Source organism: Chiloscyllium plagiosum, chromosome 3 (genome assembly GCF_004010195.1).
Source record: "Chiloscyllium plagiosum isolate BGI_BamShark_2017 chromosome 3, ASM401019v2, whole genome shotgun sequence".
Lineage (NCBI taxonomy): Eukaryota > Metazoa > Chordata > Chondrichthyes > Orectolobiformes > Hemiscylliidae > Chiloscyllium > Chiloscyllium plagiosum.
Genome location: NC_057712.1, coordinates 95785947 through 95809625, shown reverse-complemented (window position 1 = coordinate 95809625; position 23679 = coordinate 95785947). Strand labels below are relative to the sequence as shown.

Below are 23679 nucleotides of genomic sequence, written 5' to 3'. Positions count from 1 at the left end.
ATTACTTCTCTTTGAGTAACTACATCTTTGATCAAAAACATACAGAATACTCAGATCGCTAATTAAAAAGAACTGTTTATGCATGATATCTGGATTGAAACTCTCTTGCTCATCATTATCTCCTTTAAATATCTTCTTAAACCTTTATAGCAGCAGTACTTTAGGCTAACTGCACAGGACTAGTGGCAAATCACACTTCCCATACTCATTAGAATATGAAATGCACTTTTATTTCAGTCATGCAGTGTTTTGCCTAGAAGCAAAGAAGTTAAAGAACCAGATACCAACATTTGAAGTAGAAAACGATTCTGTCTTCAGTTCACTAGAGCATTAAGTTATCCTTTGTTCTGATCGGCTCCTTTCTACATCTTCACTGGAACAACCCGATACTAAGACGTGTTGCTCTGTGAATTTAATCATGTAGAAAGGTGATACTGCAGGAATTTTATTCCATCCACATACACCAACAGATCAGTTCTGTCTCCAAACCTATAGCTTCAAATATTTAAGTATAGTCTTATGAAGTTCCATGATACAATCCTTCTCAATTTGCTTGCTTCAGCTTATTTCATAAACAATTTACCACAAATGTTTCAAAGGTAATTAGGCATAACAAAAAGTGTTGGCCTGGCTAAGGATGCCCGTGAAAGAAAACAAATTACACAAATTCTTCCTCAGCACATCTCTATTTTAGCCTACAGCACAGAGGTTATTTTTCCATTTGCCTACTTAAGAAATGGAAATAATTATCTTTTTAAAATTGTCCATATTTGTTGTACACATCCAAGGGTAGTATTAATGTTCAGGCTTTATGCTGTCAGTATTGACAAGCTGGATGCTCATTGGATTGCATCATACAATCTTGTTCCTCAACAATTGTTCACAAAGATACTTTCCAAGGGGTTACTTTCTACTACAAAAAAATTCCAAAGAACTGCAAATGCTGGAAATCAGAAACAAAATCAGAAATTGCTGGAAAAGCACAGCAGGTCAACAGGTCAGATTTAGTTGGTTACTTCTGCTTTTTTGAGTTTCCCCAGGAGATTTCATGGCTGTGGAATAAATTGGGGGAGGGGCAGAATACAGAAATGAAGTTATTAATCTTGTTGCTCTGTTCATCATCTTAGAGCTGGATCATCATGACTAAACATATTCATTCATTGAGCGGGATTGATACAGCAGTTAATCTTTTCCTGTCTGATATTTTAATATGTTCATATGCTACTACATCAGCATTATGAGAGGGAAGGCTGGTTGACATTTTATTTCTTTACCCTAGTCTTGGGACATTGAAACTAGTATAGCCTTTTTTTCCCGGAAATGTTATCTTACCACCAATTATTTCAGGGAGAAAGTGAGGACTGCAGATGCTGGAGATCAGAGCTGAAAAGGTGTTGCTGGAAAAGCGCAGCAGGTCAGGCAGCATCCAAGGATTAGGAGAATCGACATTTCGGGCATGATTCCTGAAGAAGGGCTCATGCCCGAAACGTCGATTCTCCTGCTCCTTGGATGCTGCCTGACCTGCTGCGCTTTTCCAGCAACACATTTTCAGCACCAATTATTTCAGGCCAATTCAAGAAATTTTCTTCAAAACAAGAAGTGGTTTGCACTGGTGAAAAGTTCAAAACTAAAAATAAACCAGAAAGTCCAAATTTACAATGTATGCGCACTTCTAATAGACATGCATGTTGTATGAGGTATGAGTCTGAAAGGGTTAATGTTGATGAGTACCTTCAACACCATCCACTATAATGATGTTATATGGACTTGGCGGGAGAATATCTTAGGATTTCAGTGAGACCCACCATCCAGGTTCCTCTCATTGTCTCTGCAACAATGTTGATCACATTAGTGTAACCTGCACTTCATTGCCAACATGTAAAGAATTATACCTTATTTAAGACATTAGACTACTAAGAGGCTTTCCTCTACCACACCAGATCAAAGAGATCCAGTGGATCCCTACTTTAAAAGTGGATGTGGCTGCAAACCTATCCCACTGGTGAGCAATAGTCTAGAATGCCTTATACAAACGGTGATGTGCATTGTTCATGTAATAGTGCACATGTGACAGATATGTCAAAATTAACTTAGCTGTGAAGTACATTAACCAGTTAACAGAAATCCACTCACCACATTTCATGCATAATAAAATGGAACTGGAATTGTACTGATCTATTCTAGACAAACCTAAGTTAAATATGAACATGAATGCCAGCATAAATTTTTTCCAATTGAATGTTGCACATATTCTGAGTTTAAAAATATTTGAAGGCCGCAACATGTTTATAAAAAGCTACCAATTGATCATGAACTGAAACAGAAATTGTAATATTCACAGTATATCTTAGTACAAAATGAGCATTCAGAAGAAAATATCTTTGAAATGGCAAGAAAATAAATGTCTATCCCATAGGCACATTTTTTATTGGTAGCATTTGCCAAGATTCTGTACTGCTCAGGTATATAGCACTGTACTCTGTAACGTCTGTAAGTATTTCAGCCTGATGTATATATTATGATGTATGAGGAAACCACTGAAGGGATCAAGGGTGCACAAAAAGAAGTGTTATAAATACTTTGACTCATTTATAATTGAAGTGCCAAATTCACAAAAACACCAGCAATTCAGAAAATGTTACAGAGTAAACCTAACCCTTTTTAGAAAAGTCTTAGAAAAATGCAAGGTAATATCTTCTAATATATTAAATCCATTTTGTATGTTATGAAAATCTACTCTTTTCACTCCGTCCTGCTCTAAACTTATAAACACAAACACAGCAATGCAAGTATATAGCAAATAAATATTCATTTTACATTTTAAACTAAACCAGAAGTACTGCAAGACAACAAAAAAATTGGATGGAACTCTGCAGTTTGTTGTTCAGAATGAATAGATATGTTGTACTTCTGAACAGGGAGTGCTGAGTTTAGATCCTGGCATTTACTACTACTTGGACTTTATTCGCACCCTTGTAACCAGGATCCTTCTAGACATGTCTTAGTTAGGCTGTCTGTGGAGAGAAAAGAAACTCTTAAACACTGCAAAGATGGGGTGAGGGAGAAAGAAAGGTGATATTTTTCATACATGATTCAAATGTACACATTAGCATAATCCTGAGGTCTTCAGGTTGGACAATTTTATGAATGGTACAGATGTGAGGGTCAACTGGATTTTTCACACTTACAAGCTTCACTGTGCTTTGGGATAATACCAAAGTAGACACTGCGACTAAACCAAGAATTGGTCATTGTAACTGCACTCTGCTTGTACCTCTACTCGGCACAGGGCTGATGTGCTGAATGACCTCCTTCTGTACTGTCTGATGCTATCAAGTAAAATGTCTTATTAATGGTTTACACCTTAAATCAGATTAAGCAAAATCTGTTCTGTATACATAATTATTTTGTCCAAGTTATTTGCTATTAGTATCTTGCAACACATCTATCCCATAATTCATAGGGCATTTAGGAGATATGGCACAGAAACAGGTCACTAGTTCTACACATTTATGCCAAAACCATTGCTTCACCTGAGCTTCCTCCTTTATCCTTCTCTCCTAATCTATCATTGTAACACTTAGTTCTCTTCTTTCTCACATGTGTGTTCATAAACCATTTGCTTTAAACATTTCCTGTGGCTGCACTTTCCATATTTTCAACACTTTTTGGGTAAAGAGGTTATTCTGAATTCTCCGTTGGATATCTTGATGATTATTTTATATTGATGGTGTCTAGTTATTGCTTCCCCACAAGTGGAAACCCTCATCCTTATATTCATGAAAATTCTATGAGACCTTTTATAATTTCAAAGACATTGACTAGGTCAGCCCTTTTCAAAAATTAAAAGAGACTCAGTCTGTTTATCCTTTCCTTGGACAAAAGGTGGACCTTTACATTTCTGGTATCACCCTTGTAAATGTCTCTTTGTCAATGCTTACAATTTGGCAGCCAGAACTTCACTGAATACGCTAAACGTCACCTAAGGTTTAATACAAGCTTAGCATAAAGGTTCTTAATTTTCAACTCTATTCCTTCCAAAAACAAAGCTTAGTGCTTAATTTCCTTTTTGCCTTGTTAATCGGTGGTGCAACTTTTAGTGATATGTATTTACACTCCAAAATCCTTCTCCCTTTAGCCCAATGATACCTGTATCTTGCACGTCATAAGTAACCTCCCTATTCTTCCTGCGTACTGGTGCATATTACACTACTTTATTTTTCTTTACAATAAATTAGATATAATGTAATAATTGAAGCACTGAGTACCTCATAATTTGTTGCAAGGTTGAAACTGTAAGCTTTCTCTTAAGAAACAGTTGGGGATTCTTCTCTCACTTACGAATGAAAAAACTTTTAAAATTGTGTAATGTCCTAATATTGTTATGATTCTAGTTGACTTTAATCACTGGCAGGACAGATCTCAGACTGAAAACTGACTTGACAGATCAGACCTTTTTGGTTTTAACAAGATGATTCTCCAATGAAAAAGAAACACATAACACTGCACATTCAGTTTTAACAATAAAACAGAAGGACATTATGCAAAAGAAATGAAGAATAAAATTGAATGAACCAAATTATTTACATATAATGCAAGTTTAAAGATTTCAAAATGCATGGTAAAATACAATCCCATTAATCCTAAAAGCACTCCTTTCAAGTACTCACACAGGACAGAATTCCCTTCTCTTTCACATCCAGAAAGATTAAGTTTAACTGTTCCTTCAATTCATTCATACAACTATGTTTATACTTTCTCAGCATCAAATAACTCCTTCAGGGCTGTAACCAAACACTTCTGGTCTGGAATTCTCAAATGAAACTGCTTACACTGAGGTAACCTATTCCTAATTGTTCTAACCCATCTCCTTTCAATAGAAACAACTGTTTCTACACATCCAGCTTCAGTCAAGTCTTCTGTAAAACTGTCCAACTTTATTTCAGAAGCTTTTCCCCCCAAGCTATGGATGCTCCCCGAACTAAAAGAACAAAAGTATCTGACTTTGAAAACAAAACTTGTCCAGTGTACAACTGTTTAATTTGTTTGCTTTTAAAAAATTCTCCCAACGTAATTCTCATTAGCCTCAAATAATTCCCCCAGAATGTTTTTTGAAAGAAATACTTCAAATTTTTGGACTACAGAGGAATCTCAATTATCCAAATTTCAGATTATCCGTACAAGGTCCTAATGCTTGGCTAAACAATGTTAACCAGCATTCTATTATCCAGAATTCGATTAACCGAATGAAATACTCCTCTCCCGTGTCCTTCGGATAATCGAGATTCCTTTGTATATAGTTTAAACCAAATTAGAATTCCAGTTGTTACATTAGCAAACAAAGAAAGTTAATTTGCATCTGGACAGATCTGACAAAAAAAAGGATGAAAGATTAGATAATTTTTTTAGAGGTGTTAATTAGAATAAGCATTGTGAGAAATCTCTACTATTGTCTAGATTTTGCCCTGCTGACACTTAATGTCCACCTAAACTGGGCTCAGTATAAAGAGACAGCAGCTCTGGTAAAGCAACATGACTCACTGTAGCACCAAATCATAAGTTCTGGAGTATATTGGGATGCACATGTGCACTTGAAAGTGTAAAATTGATAAAGATACCAGTTACCATGACACAATTTTGACTCACAGTTGTGTGAGCCTTAGAGCAGCCAGAGAAAAGAAGCGAGCAGACCTAATTTAAAAAAAAAGATTGTCTGGGGTTTCTCAGGACAACTCACAAGAGACTCAGTTCCTCCATACACATTCAACTCCATCTGCCTTGTGAAATACTTGGATGCAGGTTTGTCTCAGTCCACACTGATAATATGTGTGTATAGACGATATTTTGGGATTTGGATTTAAAATAGGGACAGATAGATGCGGATCCATTCTGTGAAGGTATTGTTAAAACGGGTCAGGAAGTCATTTTGAACTGTGATCCAAACGCATCAATTCCAGGAAAGTATGTGACTAGAAGTCAAGTGCTTGAAAGAATCCCTGTAGTGTCAATGAGAGAGGCAAGGACCAGAGAGTACAGTCTCAGAATGAAGAGGTACCAATTTAAGACTGAGGCAATGAGGAATTTCTTCTCTCAGAGGGTTGGGGGTCTTTGGGACTCCTTGCCATAGAGAGCAATGAGGGCACAGTCCTGATGTATATTAAGGCTGTGATTGTAGGGGAGTCAAGCAGGAAAAAAGGCAGGAAAGTGGAAGTGAGGAATGTTGGATCAGCCATGATTTTATTGAACAGCGGAGAAGGCTTGAGTAGGCTGGTACCAAACTTAAACCCCCACTCTCTGGCTCCTGAGGTGCTGCAAGCCAGGAACTGGCCCTCACAGTGTGGTCCTGCACTTGTAGGAAGTGATCCAGAAAGGCAAGATGGCTCCTCAATTGACCCAAAGGAACGTCAATGTAAAGTTGGATGGAATGGTGAAAAGTGGGACAGTGCTCTTTCCTGTTGACCAGTAAAAGAGACCATCTCATTAAAGTCAGTCAGCTTGGATTGAGTAGGTAGCTCAGGTCAGTGCAGCATCCCAGTTGAAATGCAATGCCCAGCAATCTACAGAGAAGGTTAATTATCTTTGGCACTCTGTAAGGATAAGTATCATTCCCTTCTTTCTGCTGCCTCACACTCACAGGACCACCACTTACTCTCTGTCACTATAATCTCAGCTCACCAAGGCTCATCGACTACAATCTCATTATTCCATGCAATATATCCACTTGGTGAATCTCATCCTCCTCATCCTCCCAAACTACTAACCATTCCTGCTGTCTGTGCTTCGTGTTCACTCATCGGAGACACTTCCTTATTGTCTGCTACTCATGCGTCACCACTAACTGCCCTTCCTCCTCTGCTATCGTAGAAAGTCCCTTCCGTTGTCTCACAACAGGATAAATTGGTCCAACCATTGAATTAAATGATCCTCTTTATTGGCTGCGTTCATACATCTTGACAGACTGTAATTCCTCTTGATGCTACTAACACCTGATCCCCTTTGACATTCACATATGCCCAAGTGATTGATGCACATAAGGTGTGTTGGCTGTGTGAGCTGCTGACACATGCCATCAGTGTGACATTGATATAGCATAGAGCCTTACACCAACATGTCCATCCTCTTCTGTGTTTAGTGCATTGAAGTGTGACTAGCTGCCTGCCTTTTCCTTTGAGCTGAAAGACATAGTTTGCTGCAGGCAGTGGTAGCCCCAAATAAGTGCAAAGTGAGTGAGCGCTAAGAACAAAATCTAAGAGGCATTAGATGCATCAAGTGGATGCATGAGACACATTTGTATCCCTGCTGGCAAAAGGGCAGAAGCATGCAAGGCAGAAGGATCCCTGCACTCTACAGTGAAGTCCTGGAAAGCTGAGGTGATATGTCAGCTAGTACAAAAGCAGCCATGATGATGCTGTGTGGATGTTTGTGTGGATTAAGGGTGGAAGCCGACAGTGTCCATACAGGGAAACTGTGGCAAAGACATAAATGGATGAAGGCTCAAAGAAGTAAGCAATGAGCTGCTACTGCCAGGTTACCGCTCTAAGTTTTAAATCAGGAATTGCCATTAACTAGTTTGTAGAACAAGAAAGGAAGAGAATTAGGAGCTGCATACAAATGAGGTGAGAATACTTAATAATGAAGTCCAAAAAGGATGCAGATAAGGCAGTCACTACTTATTAACGGAAATTCAGAAATCATCATTAAAAGCCGAAGGGGAAGATCTGGAACATTTTTCTTGGCATCAAGAATCTGATTTTTTCCATTTTCGCACATTTTCCAATTTTCTTACCATCATACTATCAAAGACACCAAAAAGTTCTGCTCAGTTTTGCAACATAACTGTGCAAAATGCTTTAATGGTGGAAGAAAAGAAAGCAGTTGTTTGCTGTGTTAAAACTGGCTTGGTGGTGTTTTAAATGCCACATAAACTATGAATGCTGAATGAAATGGTTCTGCTACAATAACCAATCATTTTAATTTGCCTGCAGAAACACATCTACAAAAAGCAACATAATTAAGTGAAAGATCTGACCTATCTAGAGGTGGGATCTCGTCAAATAACTAACACTTAACACTAAACAGTAATCAATTACCAAGGGAAAGGACATTGTTTACTAATGTGCTCAAAAATGACATTGCAACACCGCTTTATTCACACCATACATAAAAGAAATTGAGAAAAACCTTTCTCGCCATTCTCAATGTACGATTAAAATTTCAAGATTCGATGAGAAAAATACGAACACACATTTTCCTTCTGAAAATCTGACTGGTCCCTTAATGTTTGTGAAATAAAACATTTCTTACTTTCACATCCTCCATTTTGTATATACTGTATTTTTCATTTTGTCTTGGTAGAAAATGAGTTAGGTGCTAGATTTTCAATTTGGATATGAGTCTAAGTGGATTGTTAAATACATCACCCACGTTTCCCTCATGACAAAATGACTAGTACCGTTTTGTATTTGCTGCAAAAATGGTGGCAAAGTACATAGAAGAAAACCAAAATGGCTGTGCACCTGTTGACTTCTGTAATGCTTGTGTGAAATTTTAAACTAAACAGGAAACTCATTTCCAGCCAAAGTAAATGTGCACCCTCCCAGGAAAATCCCATTCTCAGTCAGTTTCCCACAATGGAGGTGCTGACACAAGAACAGCCCTGATTCCTGTTTCCCATCTCCAGAGTCAAAATCTGCCCCATGCCTATTTCAGTATCAGCTGTAGATGTCTTTTCTTTTACCTTTACCAATATGGCAGGTAGGAACATGAACCATTTGTGTAGTGTATAATGATTTGGTTTCAATTTCATATTTAAAACAATGCAGTGTCAGACAAACTCTAGACCAGGGGTGGGGAACCTGCGGCCTTAAGGCCATTGTGTGTGGCCTTTTGAATGAATCCAAATTTTGCAGAACAAATCTTTTATTTTTTATTAATATGTTTTTTTCGTCATTTATTATTTTTATTTAAATCTTAAAATGAATGTATTTAAAATACTAGAGAGTAAAAGAAAATTCAACGAAATAATCCTCACAGACTGACTGCCACAATTAAAAAATTAGTAAGTCATAAGGGCTATTTCGACTATGCTCATGATTTAGTTATTTTAGTTAGTTAGTACGTAGCAGTTAGATTTTTACAAAATAATGTGAATTTTGAAGAATATATAATTGAAGTTTCTTGGATGCGGCCTTATTAGATTACAACTAACATAATGCAGCCTTCCAACATGAAAAGGTTCCCCACCTCTGCTCTCGACCAAGTTAATCCAAGTAATTTTTATTCTAATTTAAGTGTGTTAATGACATTTTTGATTTTTTTGTCATAATGTATAACGTTTCTTGCCAATCAATTGTGAATATCAATGCAAACTATTTTTGACAGGAAATATATACCCTAAGAGTCTCCACAGATGATGATATCGAGATAGTGGGAGAACGTGCTTCAAAATCAACCAGCAAATGTTATTTCATATTTATTGCTAATTCTTAACTATTTATTATTCAGATTATGTCAGGAAGAATAGAATGATCTCTTTCTGATTTGGGTCTGAATAACATTTGTCAATGGCAACCAAGACAGAAATATAGTGCCAAACATTAGTGCAGCCACCACTCAGTTGTCTCATGGCTAAATGTTGATTTGCACATTTAATCTCAAACATAATTTTACTTTTTTTTCCATCTACTTTGTGCTGGTAGTAAAGAAAATTCATTATACATTTTTTTTGTAAAGCATCTGACTTCTATCCTACAGCGATTAATGATAAAACATTAACCTGCAACCTTTCGATTAAGCAAGAATGAAATTCATTGACTAAAGCAAATAAGAAACATATGGAGGAACTAGGGTTGCAAACTACATAAAACAATACATGTGATGGCAAAGCTACATATTTGTTAAGTATCTATTCAATCATCGATTTTAAGGTTATGGAGTCCATTGTTATTCAGTTTTCCCCTCATAAACCTGAAATTATAATTCAGCAAGCCAAACTCTGTAAGTAATGTTTTCTTCTGAATGTAACTTGCCAAAGATTCATTAAGAAACCATTTGTCCCATCTATTTTAGGCACATCAGCATGCCTAGCTAATGAATTTTAAACAATAGGATTTACAGCACCCACTGAAAGGCACTCAATCTATCGGTCCTCCAACAAAACTTGTTCCAAACACTTATCAAATTCTAATGTAAACTGACTAATAATAGTGAACTCTGCAGTTAAAGTCAACTTACATATACAAAAAAGCTTTGGTGTCTGTTATATGCAAGGTCAATTCTGTAGAAGTGAATTACCTTGCATGATATCTGTGATTAAATCCTCATCGAAGCCATACTTGGTGATGAGTGGTTGGAAGGTACTAAATGCTTCTCATTTTGCTTGACAACTACTACTTCTCAATTTCTATTTGAGAGATTTTCTTACTTTTTAACCAGCAAACTGTATCACCTATTTGGTAGTATTCTGAAATGTTATGTTACACTTTAATTTTTGCACTGGAGTGTCAAAGTAATTTTTGCATTGAAATCATGGTACACAGCTTGAACCTATAAACTTATCATATAACATATAAGTTAAGCAGAGACTTAACATAATGACAAGATCGGAACCTGAGGTAACTGATAACTTTGTACCTAAGGTAAGCTGTCTCTGGACAGCTTAGTGCATCTTGGATTTACTCATCAAATGTTATGTGCCACTTAGTTCACGCACCTGATAGTCGCCAATTTAAAATTTCAGCAAGTATAAATAGCATAAAACTTCTCCTGAACTGGGAGAAGCAAATAGAGCTTTTTCTCTAAAATACTGCTTGTATTTACTCTTTCAAATTGAATTGAACAAGTCAACAATTAGGGACAATTCTGACAGCGAATAGTCTTTAATGCTTACAAATAAAAACATAATGGAAAAGAAACAGGACATTTGTTACAAATGTCAAGGTCCTTAGTGTACAAACCTAGTACTTCTATACTGAAGTTTATTAAATTAAATCACCATGGAGCACAGAGAGATGTTTTTAATGTGCGTACCCCTGAAAAGTATTCCTTAACAGGCCTTCATATTGTTTTCGATTTGAATGCTGTTTATGGTGCACCCCTGCTGACCTTCCCTTCATTCTAATCTCTTGGCAGAAAAATGAACAACTTTTTAAACTTTCATTTCATCCTAAGTATACATTTGTTTATGAAGAAATATATATACACATACACACACATTTTATATATACATACACGGTGGGTGGCACGGTGGCACAGTGGTTAGCACTGCTGCCTCACAGCGCCTGAGACCCGGGTTCAATTCCTGCCTCAGGCGACTGACTGTGTGGAGTTTGCACATTCTCCCCGTGTCTGCGTGGGTTTCCTCCGGGTGCTCCGGTTTCCTCCCACAGCCCAAAGATGTGCAGGTCAGGTGAATTGGCCATGCTAAATTGCCCGTAGTGTTAGGTAAGGGGTAAATGTAGGGGTATGGGTGGGTTGCACTTCGGCGGGTCGGTGTGGACATGTTGGGCCGAAGGGCAGGTTTCCACACTGTAATGTAATCTAATCTAATATACGTGTACACATGGGTTCGAATATACACAAACATAAGTATGAAAGGCTCTCTGAATTAATTATATATTCCTGTCATATCTGAGGAATTTAAGAACATCAATAAGTTTTGTGATGCCATGAAGCTCATTCTTCATTTTAATTAGGTCTGCCCCTCAAATGAATTTACTTCGATTAATACATTTTATGCTTAACCAACAAAAGTCTATCAATCTCAATCATTAAGAGCTTCAGTTCTCCCAATGTCTGCAGGCTTGGTCATAATGTAAACTCTGGATTTCCCAGTGAGGATTCTGGAAGATATGTTAGGTGAAAGAGAAAGAAAATAATGGAGTCCTGTGAGGCTGTTCGGAAGGTACTGCAGAAATCTCGGTCATATTCCCTCAAACACCCAGTTGTCACTGAGCACTGAAACAGAAGATGTGTGCTTGAATGTATCTCCAGAGTTGTATGTAAAAAGGCATTGGTTCTCTCCAGGAGCTTTGAGGATTCTCTGTAGGGAGAGCTGCAAATTTTCTCAAGAAGCAGGTCACGGTGGTTCAGAAAGTCACAGGTACAATGAATTCCTTTACCCTGTTTTTCAGGGCACCCTAGTTTGTTATCTTGACAGTTTCATCAAATTACTTTATGGCCACAAGTGTCTACTGTCAACTCAGATCATGGTAGCTTTCACAAGGAATTACACTTCCTAATACCCAATTAGTGCACAGCATCGGCATCAGCTTCCTGCATTTTCAAAATCATTAATAACGTCTGATTAAATGATTAATACCTGCAATTAGCAGTGTGCTCCTCTAAATGCAAATCTACAATTGTTTAGAACATACCATTCAGCATCAAGAACATCCATAAAGACCCCAAGGCACAAACGTATGTTTTTACTTCTCATGAAAGTTTGAGTATTTAACTTGAAGTTCATGAACCTTCTAAAATTTGCACAGGAAAAATCAGATGTAGTTTCTGGTATTTTATAAACGAGTGAAATTCTTAATTCTCATTTGTTTCCTCAATTCTAATCCAACACATCAAAAGACTTCAGGTCTGAGATATGGACAGTTACTTTAAGATTCCTGGAATGGAGTTGACCATCTTCCACTTCCACAAAGAGTGTGGTGAGCCTGTTAAATTTATTACCACACAAAGGAGTTGAGGCAATAATATTGTATGATTCCAAGATGACATTGGATATAGCACTTGGAACTAAAGAGATCAAAGAATACAAGGGAAAAGCAGGAACAGGCTGCTGAGTCGCTTGATAAGCCATGATCACATTAAATAGCAGCACAGGCTCAAAGGACTGACTCCTCCTTATTTTCTATGTTTCTATCAGTCCTGCATTGGACCTTCCTCAGACTGCTAAGCTTGACTTCGAACATCCAGCTTTGATTTGTATACTTCAGAATTCCATGTATGAAGATATCTGAGAAGACTGAACTGAGAAGTCATTATTGGTGATGGCAGAATCCTCAGAACCATTTTTCTGCTTTTCAACAAGGCAGAGAAGCCTGGTGATGGTTGTATGCTAGTGATTTTAGGACCTGAGCACCTTCTCGTATGTCCTTGCTCCAACCCCAACACACTAGACCTTGTCATCACATTGGGTGCTTCCACAGCCAACCCACTGTCAGGCACTAATGGTCGCCATTAACAGTTATTGGTTCTACCAGGCTGGCCTTTACCCATTCCTTTGTCTGCCCAACTGTTGCTCCATCTACATCTACAGGCATCAGCTTTCCGTATTCTTAATGCCACCAATCAAAGCATATATGTTTGAATAGATGATTTGCCCCAGTGAAGGTTCTCTGGAGAGAAGTTTCTGTGGCTGCCTCTTGAGCTCACCTTTCTCCATCGTTGAGAAGGTCTCTCTCCAAGGTTGCCGGAAAGAGGGTACAGGACGCTACCTGTTACCTGCCATCCATTGTGTACATTAGGTAGCTTTGCAGATTAATCAAAAGATTTGGTGTGCTGCTACTGTCCTTTTTATGAAAAGAAATTTGAGATTGGCATACAAAATTGTTCATGCAGGGCTGACATTTTCTTAAACACCACTAAGAAATACCTTCTCTAATATCACTACTTCTGGTTCACCAACAATAGATGACCTTGTTCCCCACAGAGCACTCTAGGTACACAACTATCCACAACTAACTGCATGACAAATATACCAGTCCTCTCATAAGATCTAAACTTAGCATATGCAAAAACAGCACTCAACAGCCACATAAAGAGCCCCAAAGTATGGAAATATTGAAAGCTTTATAGTAAAACATAGAACTAATCTGAAACAAATAAGAACAAAAATTGCTGGAGAAACTCAAGCAGATCTGGCAGCAATGGATCATAGAATCCCTACAGGGCAGAAAGAAGCCATTCAGCTCATTGAGTCTGCATCAACCCTCCAAAGACCATTCCAGCAAGTTCCATTCCCATAACCCCCCAGGAGGTTTTTAACAATGGCTAACCCAACCAATCTGCACATCTCTGGACACTACATGGCAACTTTCAGCATGGCTAATCCACTAACCTGCACATTTTTGGACTGTGGGAGGAAATCAGAGCATCGGCGGAAGCTGATACAGACATGGGGAGAATGTGCAAACTCCACATAGTCACCCAAGGCTGGAATCGAGCCCAGATTCTTAGTGCTATAAGGCAGTATTGCTAACCATGGTGCCACTATACCGCAAGAAGATAAAAGAGAGTTCACGTTTTGAGTCCAATAGCCTTCCTTCAGAACTTCAGAAGGCTTTATAGACTTTCTGACCACATGAGCTCTCATTCCAGCAACTCAAGAAGTGAAGTGTATGAGAAGGAAATTAAAAGTTAAGAAAGGGTAAGGAAATAAAATTCCAAAATATCTTTCAACATATTACATGTTATTCTAAAAATAGTATTTCACATAACAATAGGATTGTATTTTAAATGAAATCTTCTAAATTTCTAAGCATTTTATTAGAAATATTGTACCACAATTCTTCATTGATTGTAATTAACCAAAAATTACACCAGGCGGTGACTTGTTAAATATATGTTAACTGCTGAGTTTGGATTGTCAATGACTTACAGTCATTTTGTAAAGTTATGCTTTTAATTAACATTATCCATTTGGGAGCACATCAGAGCCATAATGAATATTTAAAATGTTGTGGTATCAATTACTTGACAAAGGTTACATTTATAAAAAAAGACTGTTTTGTGGAGATTTCTCTTGTTAAACATCAGTCTGTAAAGCAGTCACAAGAATAAATACTTGAAATAATATATTATTCTGTAATAAAACAATGCCGACTTATTTACAGTGATTTAAACTGGACATCTTATTGTGCATATGCATGTGAAAGAGACAGACTCTCAGATCATTGAAATAACATTATACATAGTCGATATTCAATAAATAAAAAACAATACTGTAATGTTGGTAACATGGCCCAAATTTCCTTCTTCCTAGTCCCTACACAGTTGGGTATGACATAAATGTGCCATTCTAAGTCTAGAATCATTGTCAAGATCAGTAGTTGTTACGCTTTCATGACAGGCTCTCATGGGATTTACAAACAATCACGCTGGACCTGGTCAATGACCCCAAATGATATGGACTGTAGAGTCAGAGTCACACAGTAAGGAAACAGACCCTTTGATCCAACTGGTCCATGCTGACTATAATCCCAAACTAAACTAGTCCCACTTGCCTGTGTTTGGCCTTTATCCCTCCAAACCTTTCTTATTCACACACTTGTCCAAATGTCTTTTAAACATTGTATCTGTACCTGCATCCACCATTTTCTCTAGAAGTTCATTTCACACACAAACCATTCTGTGTGTAAAACCGTTGCCCCATATGTCCTTTTTAAAGCTTTCTTCTCTCACCTTAGTATATGCACCCAAATCTTGAAATACCCTGCCATAGGGAAAAGACACCTGGCGTACACATTATCTATACCCCTCATGATTTTAAAAACCTCTATAAGATCACCACTTAACCTCCTACACTCCAGTGAAACAAGTCTCAGCCTGTCCTGCCTCCCCCTATAACTCAAACCTTCTATTCCTGGCAACATCAGAACAAGAATGCCCCAATAAAGCTGGCAGTAGAATCTTAATCTGCAAGACAAAAAACCCCACTGGCTATTAAGCATTAATGAAGAGGAGAAATAGACCACTGCAAGGTTCCCTGTTTTAATTCATGTTGTTTCAGGAATGTCCTTTTGCACTTTTACTGCTGAGGTTCACCAGGCTTCAGTGCTCCAAGTAGATGAATGGCAGCGGGGAGATGAGCTCGGAAAGCAGAGATTAAGACACTCCAAGGATGGAGACCATTGGCTGGCCGGAGATGATGCTGAGATTACTTGAGGTGTTTGATTGTGAGTCATGGGCTTTCCATGATCATGGAAAGAAGACATTGCCATGGAGGTGTCAATTCAGAGTCATAGTCAGACCATGGGTTTAGAAGGAAGAGATCATGGATTGGGTAGGGCAGGAAGGGAGATCATAGATCAGGAAGCTGAAGTGATCAAGGTGGTAGAGTTGTACAAATCATAGCTCGGAAGACAGTACTGATCCCTGCAATCATTAAAACTATATATTGCCAGAATTTGACACATGCAGCCTCATTGAAATACATAAATAATTAATCCACCTCTTGGAAGCAACTTGGTTGCCCCCAGTTTGTCTTCAGTAAAGCCAGAAAACACACAGTCAATGTGCACTGGCGTCAGGTCTCACATTTAGCAGCATACCCTGCTCCCCTTCAAGTCCCAAACCCAAAGCTTCCAAATCCTGATGAGATAGACTCTGGGTGGAATTTTCTCTTGTTTTGAAAGAAAGTGCTAAGACAGGCTTAAAATGGGGAGGGACATCTGCCACGTTTCCATACACAATTATGCTCTTCTAAACAGATTGCATATTTGTGCCCAGGTAAAGTACAACGTTTTGTTGGCTGGCTGTGCTGAAACCTATAGGGATCTCTCAGGCTCCAACATCCATATTAAAAGGCCCTGAGAGCACTGCACCTCCTGCAGCATTATTTAACTTCTGCTCATCAGCCCCAGTCACATGTGCAGATGTCAGAGACTAAGTCTAAACTGGAGCTGTGCCTTAGCAACGCCTCTTGAGAAGTGAAAGTTTTGATTCCTATGCACGGCAACAAGAGGCAACCCTGACTGACGAAGGCACAGGGACATGGGTGGCTGTGGTGTTCAGTGACTATATAGGAAGTTCAGGGGAAGCTTGCTTGAGTGCTCCACGTGGATGAATGATCTGCTGTACACTGCCAAGGTAATGTACACCTTTGACACAATACTATATTCTCTTGTGAGAATAAATCAGCACAGTAAACTTGTCACTCCAACAACCCTGAGTTTCTTCAGGGTAATGTCTTCAGCCTAATCATCTTCATGTTCGTTCATGCTTGCACAACGTTGGGCACTATTCATGACTCCTCATACACTGAAGCAGTATGGATCTAAACACAACAAAACTTGTACACAATCCAGGTTTGTTCTTGCAAGTAACACTTGCACTAATAAAGTACAATCTCTAACAAGCAATTATCTGAACATTGCCCCTTGATGTTCAATGGTTTTAGTATCGTTGAATCCCTCACTCTCAACATCCTGGATGTTACCACTGACCAGAAAGTGAACTGGTCTAGCCACATAAATACTACAGCTACAATATCAAGTTAGAGGCTAGGAATTTTGCAATGAGTAACTCACCTCCTGACCTCTCAGTGTTAGTCCATCATCCACAAGGCACAAGTCAGGAGTCTGATGGAATACTATCATCTTGCCTGGCTGAGTTTAACTCGAACAAAATTCAAGAAGATTTATACCATTCTGGACAAAGCAGCCTTCTTGATTGCCACCATATGCACCACCTTCAATATGCATTTCCTTCATCAGTGAAGCACAGTGGCACACAGTAACAAATCACTGACAAAACAATCAACAGTAACTCACCATGCTTCTATGACAGCACCCTCCAAAGCCCTGACCTCTACCATCTAGAAGGACAAGGGCAGCAGATGCATGATTGACACCACCTTCTGTAAGTTTGTCTCCACAGGACACACGCACCTTACTGGGAACTATTCAGTCATTCCTTCACTGTTGCTAGGTCAAAATCCTGGAACTGCCTCCTAAACAGCACTGTGGATGCCCCTACACCCCAAGGACCAGACTAATTCAAGAAGATAACTCATCACCACCTTCTCCAAGACAATTAGGAATTGGCAATAAATGCTGGCCGAATTGGTGATGCTCACACCCCACGAATAAGTGAAGAAAACGATTGTCAGAGAGGAGGCTTGATGCCTGGCAACTCCATCAGATGCCTCATTTTCAATTGCAGCCATTATACCTGAAGAAGGGTTAGACCCAAAAAAAGGACTTCTCCACCTCTTGATGCTGCTAAGCTTGCTGTGTTCTTCCAGCCTCCTGCTTGTCTATCAATGCACTACTACATGTACACATAGTATGTTCAGGTAGAGTCAGCATGGCTTCATTAATGCAAAATCACGGCTGTAAAATTTATTAAAGTTGTTTGAGGAGTTAACAAGCAGGATAAATAAAAGGGAATCAGTAGATGTAAAATATTTCAATTTCCAAAAGGCAGTTGATAAATAACCACAATGCAATGGCATACCATACGAGTAGTGCTGGGACCACAATTATTCACAATATATATTCATGACTTGGATGAGGGAAATGAATGTACTATTTCCAAGTTTGTAAAAGACACAAAAATAGATGAGAAGACAAGTGGTGAGAATGATAATGTCTACAGAGAAAATATAGACAAATTAAGTAGGTAGACAGAAACTTGGTGTATGGAATATAGTGTAGAAAAAATGTGAGGTTATTCACTTTAACAGGAAGAGGTGTATATTATTTAAATGTAGAAAGACTGCAGAAAGGTACAGCATAGAGAGTCATAGAGTCTTGGGGATTCTCATGTACAAATCACAAAAAATGAGCATCCAAGTTCAGGTACTTTGATTATTTGGTATTTGTGGTATGCTATTAATGTCCTCTACCATAACTGCTAATGAAAAATATTTATTCAACTTCTCCAACATTTCCTGATTCTCTATTGTTATTTATTCAGCCTCTTTCCTTAAGGGGCTAATACCCACTCTGGCCTTCCTTTTCCTGAATTTAAAGAAGCTCTTACTGTTCATTCTTATATTACTTGCCATCACAGATTGTATTCTCTCTCTGTTATAATATTGGTGATCATTTTGTTGACTTTTAATAATTTCCTAATCCTCTAGTTTGCCAATAATGTTTGCTACATTGTATGTTTTTCTGTCAATTTGATGCTATCCTTAACTTCCTTGGCTAACAATGGTTGGTTTATCCCCTTCCTCATTAGGATCAATGTTCTCTCTAAGCGAAGCTGTGTGGATTTGTGCATGCCGATCAGCGTGCTGATACAATAACTTCAAGGTCCAGAGGTCACTGCTGCACATGGACCTTGGCTCTCTACATGGGGGCTGGAAAAGCTAGAGGGAATATAGATTGAAATATGCCTTTGCTGTGAGCATGAGTTATTTTTTTCAACTTTGCCATTGTTTGTCAACTGTCTTTTCTGCAAAAAAATCCTTTCCCAGTCCACTCCAGCCAATTTAGACCTCATCCCTATGTAAGTTCACTGAGCACAGTTGTTAGAATTTGTAATTGTTGCTTCTACACAGTCTGTAGTGTGCAATAAGTGAGAAAAATATTTTGCATTACTTAATCAGATTACCTTTTAAACAGGTAGATATTGGTGAGCTGTCAAACGTTGATTAAACATGGCTGACATATAATATCCCATGTATGACTGAAGGATCGTGATGCCAAATAAACACACTCGTCACTTAGATTTAAAAAAAAACTTAGATTAGATTCCCAACACTATGGAAATAGGCCATTTGGCCCAACAAGTGCACACCAACCCTCAGAACAATAACCCCCCAGACCCATTCCCGTCTGACTAATGCACCTAACACTATGGGAAACCTAGCATAGCCAGTCCACCTGACCTGCACATCTTTGGATTGTGGGGGGAAACCTGAATAAACCCACACAGACACAGAAAGAATGTGCAAATGCCACACTGACAATTGCCTGAGGCTGGAGTCAAACGTGGGTCCTTGGCACTGTGAGGCTGCAGTGCTAACCACTGAACCACTGTGCTGCCCTAGAAAATTGTTTTTCTAATTTTCAACATGCTAACGCTCCATTTGTGCCAAAAATCAAACAATTGACAGAGTAACAGTGGACTCATATAGCTTTGAGTGAAATCTTTTGAGAAAAATTTCCATTTTTATGGTTTTCATCTGAAACATTAATGCTCAAAAATGTTCCTAAGATTTCCTGCACTTATTTTCTTCTTAGCCACTGTAGCTACACAAATAAATGCAGGCACGTTGCAATAATGGGAATTCTTTTTTGATATGAAAGCATAAATAAAACAAGGCTTATCTAAAATTTGACTTGTATTTCTGATAAAGCTACCTTATTTGTAACTTGAAAATAGAAACAAGACATAGTTCTCAGCAATAAAATGAAATAAAAGACTGCAGATGCTGAAGGTCTGAAACAAAAACAGAAATTGCTGGAGGAACTCAACAGCTCTAGCAGCATTTGCAGAGAGAAAGCAAAGTTAACGGTTTGAGTCCAGTGGCCCTACTTCAGAAGGTTTGCTGAGTTTCTCCAGCAATTTCTGTTTTCATTTCATAGATCTCAGCTGTTTAGCCATCTCAGCATTTGTGCTAATATTCACCTGATAAATATTTTTGGACTCCAGTTTATGCCGAGCTTTGTTGAAAAAATGCTGAGAAAAAGAAAGAGATGTATTTTCTTTTAGCAATCAATGTTTCAAATTGTAAACGACTGTTAATAATAGCTCCCACACTCTCTTAAGCTGGCTCTCATGTTGACTAGGGCACTCTAATTAAAAATACTAATAACAAATGTGAAATTTTCCTAATAAAATTCATGTAGAAGCTTATTTGCAAGTCATTTTCAAGACTACAAAACCACTCCACTTCCACAAAGACAGCGTGACTGATATGTTACTGAAAAATCACGAACAGCTAGACTCTATGGTAATAGCTCCAGTTAAAGTATTACAGCTACAGGAATTGTGCTTGGTGTCTGCAAAATGTGCATAACTTATATCAAAAGAGACCTTTCCAAACAAAGTAATTTTTCTGATAAATCCACATCTATCTTAATAGGCAGGGGGACAGGCTTTAATGAGTTATACATTTCCAGACAGGAAGATTATGAACTGGTTGATTTTGATACCTAGATTGGAGTTAAATTTTCCAATGGGTATTACGAATGATTTGATGCATCCTAAATGAGTACGTATTTGCTTAACCACAGATCTTAAATATGGTGAACAATTTTGGTCCTCATATCTAAGCAAAAATGAGACCGCATTAGAGGAAGGTGAGAGGTGGTTCACTAAGTTGATCCTGGATATGGAGAGATTTTCTTATGAGGAGAGGTTAACTCATTTTGGCCTGTACTTAGTGGACTTCAGAAGAATGAGAGGCAGTCGCATTGTAAGGTCTAAGATTCTTTTTAACAGGGTAGATGCGGAAAGGTTATTTCCCCCAGTGGGAGAGTCAAAAACCAAAGGACAAAATTTCAGAGTAAGGGGTTGCGCAGTTAGACCGAGATGAGGAACAATATCTTCTCTCAGAGGGTAGTGAATCTGGTTAATTCTTTACCACATAGGGGTCTAGAGGCTGAGTCATTAAGTATATTTAAGGCTAAGACAGAAAAATTTTATATTTGTAAGGAAATTAAAGGTTATCGGGATAAGGGAGGAAAGTGGAGTTGAGGATTATCAGATGAACCATGATCTCATTAAATGTTGGAGTAGATTCGATGGGTTAAATGACCACTTCTAATCCAACATCCTTTGGTCTTATTAAACTCTATTTTCAACAGCACACATCTTAGTTTTTAGGCAAACTTTCTTTCAAATAAGACGATGCATACTCAGAAATTATAGAATAAAATTATGTTAGTTTGGGAACATTCCAGATTGGAAACCTTGATCCAATGATTTTTCGAACCAAGGCAATACAGAGCATTACACCTACTGAGAGGTGATTATATACAGATTAGTGCCTATCTGCAGGATGCAGCAACATGCCAAAGCCTCTTTAGCATCTCCCTAACTCATGCCATCCATAACTCAGAAATACAAGGCAGAAGATGCATGGGAACACAAACATCTCCAAGGCAAACAACATCTTGCATCGAATATAAATCATTGTTCAACACTGGTGACTCAAAATCCTGCACAATTCTGTTCAATAGGCAGTTGTGAGCAGTCTTACCATATGGACAGCAGAATTGAAGATGATATTTCACCATCAGCTTTCTAAAGGGCAAATTGGGAAGGGCAATATATGCTGGTCTTGGCAGTAACAGCCATACCTAAATATTGAATTTGTCTGTTAAAGTCTGTGAAGGTGTATGGCAAAAAGATGTAATGAAAAAATGTTTTTGTTGACTTTAGGATTCCTAGGAGTCTATTAACTATGGGAGATGAAATGGCAAAGGTTTGAATGGTTTGGTCGCAATGGTTTGCAATGGGTGTGTCCGTTTAGAGGTTAATTTCAAGAAATGAGTAATGTGTTTTCAAGAGAGGGACTGTTAAGAACCTGAAGACTTTATGGGTCCGGTACTTTGTTTTTGCAGCAAAGCTAACTGCATATTTCAAATTATTGTACTTTATCATACATTTTTTTGAAAGTGCGATAAAGCATTAAAGGTCAGGCTGTGCCTGAAGCACAACATGTTATGTTTACTTATTCAGATGTTTTACAAAATAGTACTTACAACCAAATAAAATGTTCATTTGAAGATATTTGGCAATAGTTTAAAATCAGAAATCTCACTTCAGAGGTGAGATTAGCAAATGCATGTTCCCTGTCAAACCACGCACAGTTCTAACTGGCAACAATATTGCCATTACTTCACTGTATTTGGGTCAAAATCCTGGAAGTTCCTTCCAAAGAGCCCTGTGGATGTCCCTCCAACTCCAGCACTGCATTGGCTCAAGAATACAGCCCTACACAACCTTCTCCAGTGCAACCAGTGATGAATTAGAAATGCTAGCACCTACAGCCTGTGACCGAATAAAATAAATCTTTAGTGTTTAAATGATGCTTACACACTGCTTGCTGTTTATAATATTGTATGGACTACTTAGAGTGGTCACTGCCTTACATTTTGGTTCAAAGAAACCAAATCCTTTTCTAATATTTCAGTAGCTACACAACATATCTAGGAAAAATGTTTTTTTGCATAGTACCTCTTCCAGTACGTCTATGCCATCTTATGTTAATCATCTAGAACATAGAACATAGAACAATACAGCACAGAACAGGCCCTTCGGCCCACGATGTTGTGCCGAACATTTGTCCTAGCTTAAGCACCCATCCATGTACCTATCCAATTGCCGCTTAAAGGTCACCAAAGATTCTGACTCTACCACTCCCACAGGCAGTGCATTCCATGCCCCCACCACTCTCTGGGTAAAGAACCCACCCCTGACATCTCCCCTATACTTTCCACCCTTCACCTTAAATTTATGTCCCCTTGTAACACTCTGTTGCACCCGGGGAAAAATATTCTGACTGTCTACTCTATCTATTCCTCTGATCATCTTATAGACCTCTATCAAGTCACCCCTCATCCTTCGCCGTTCCAACGAGAAAAGGCCTAGCACTCTCAACCTATCCTCGTACGACCTATTCTCCATTCCAGGCAACATCCTGGTAAATCTTCTCTGCATTCTGGATCAGTGGTGGTGGAAGAGCACAGCAATTCAGGCAGCATCCGAGGACAGGCAAAATCGACGTTTCGGGCAAAAGCCCATCTTCACTGCACCCTCTCCAAAGCTTCCACATCTTTCCTAAAGTGAGGCGACCAGAACTGCACACAGTACTCCAAATGTGACTTAACCAAAGTCCTGTACAGTTGCAACATCACTTCAAGACTCTTGAATTCAATCCCTCTGCTAATGAACGATAATACACCATAGGCCTTCTTACAAGATCTATCCACCTGAGTGGCAACTTTCAAAGAACATAGACCCCAAGATCCCTCTGCACCTCCACCT

The 23679-nt window shown here is 38.5% G+C and overlaps 1 protein-coding gene across 34 annotated transcripts in view; it reads right to left on the bottom strand.

Moving 5' to 3' along the window:
* eya4 (EYA transcriptional coactivator and phosphatase 4) overlaps positions 1 to 23679 on the bottom strand; it is a 554349-nt gene that overhangs the window by 211359 nt on the left and 319311 nt on the right. The window lies entirely within an intron of this gene.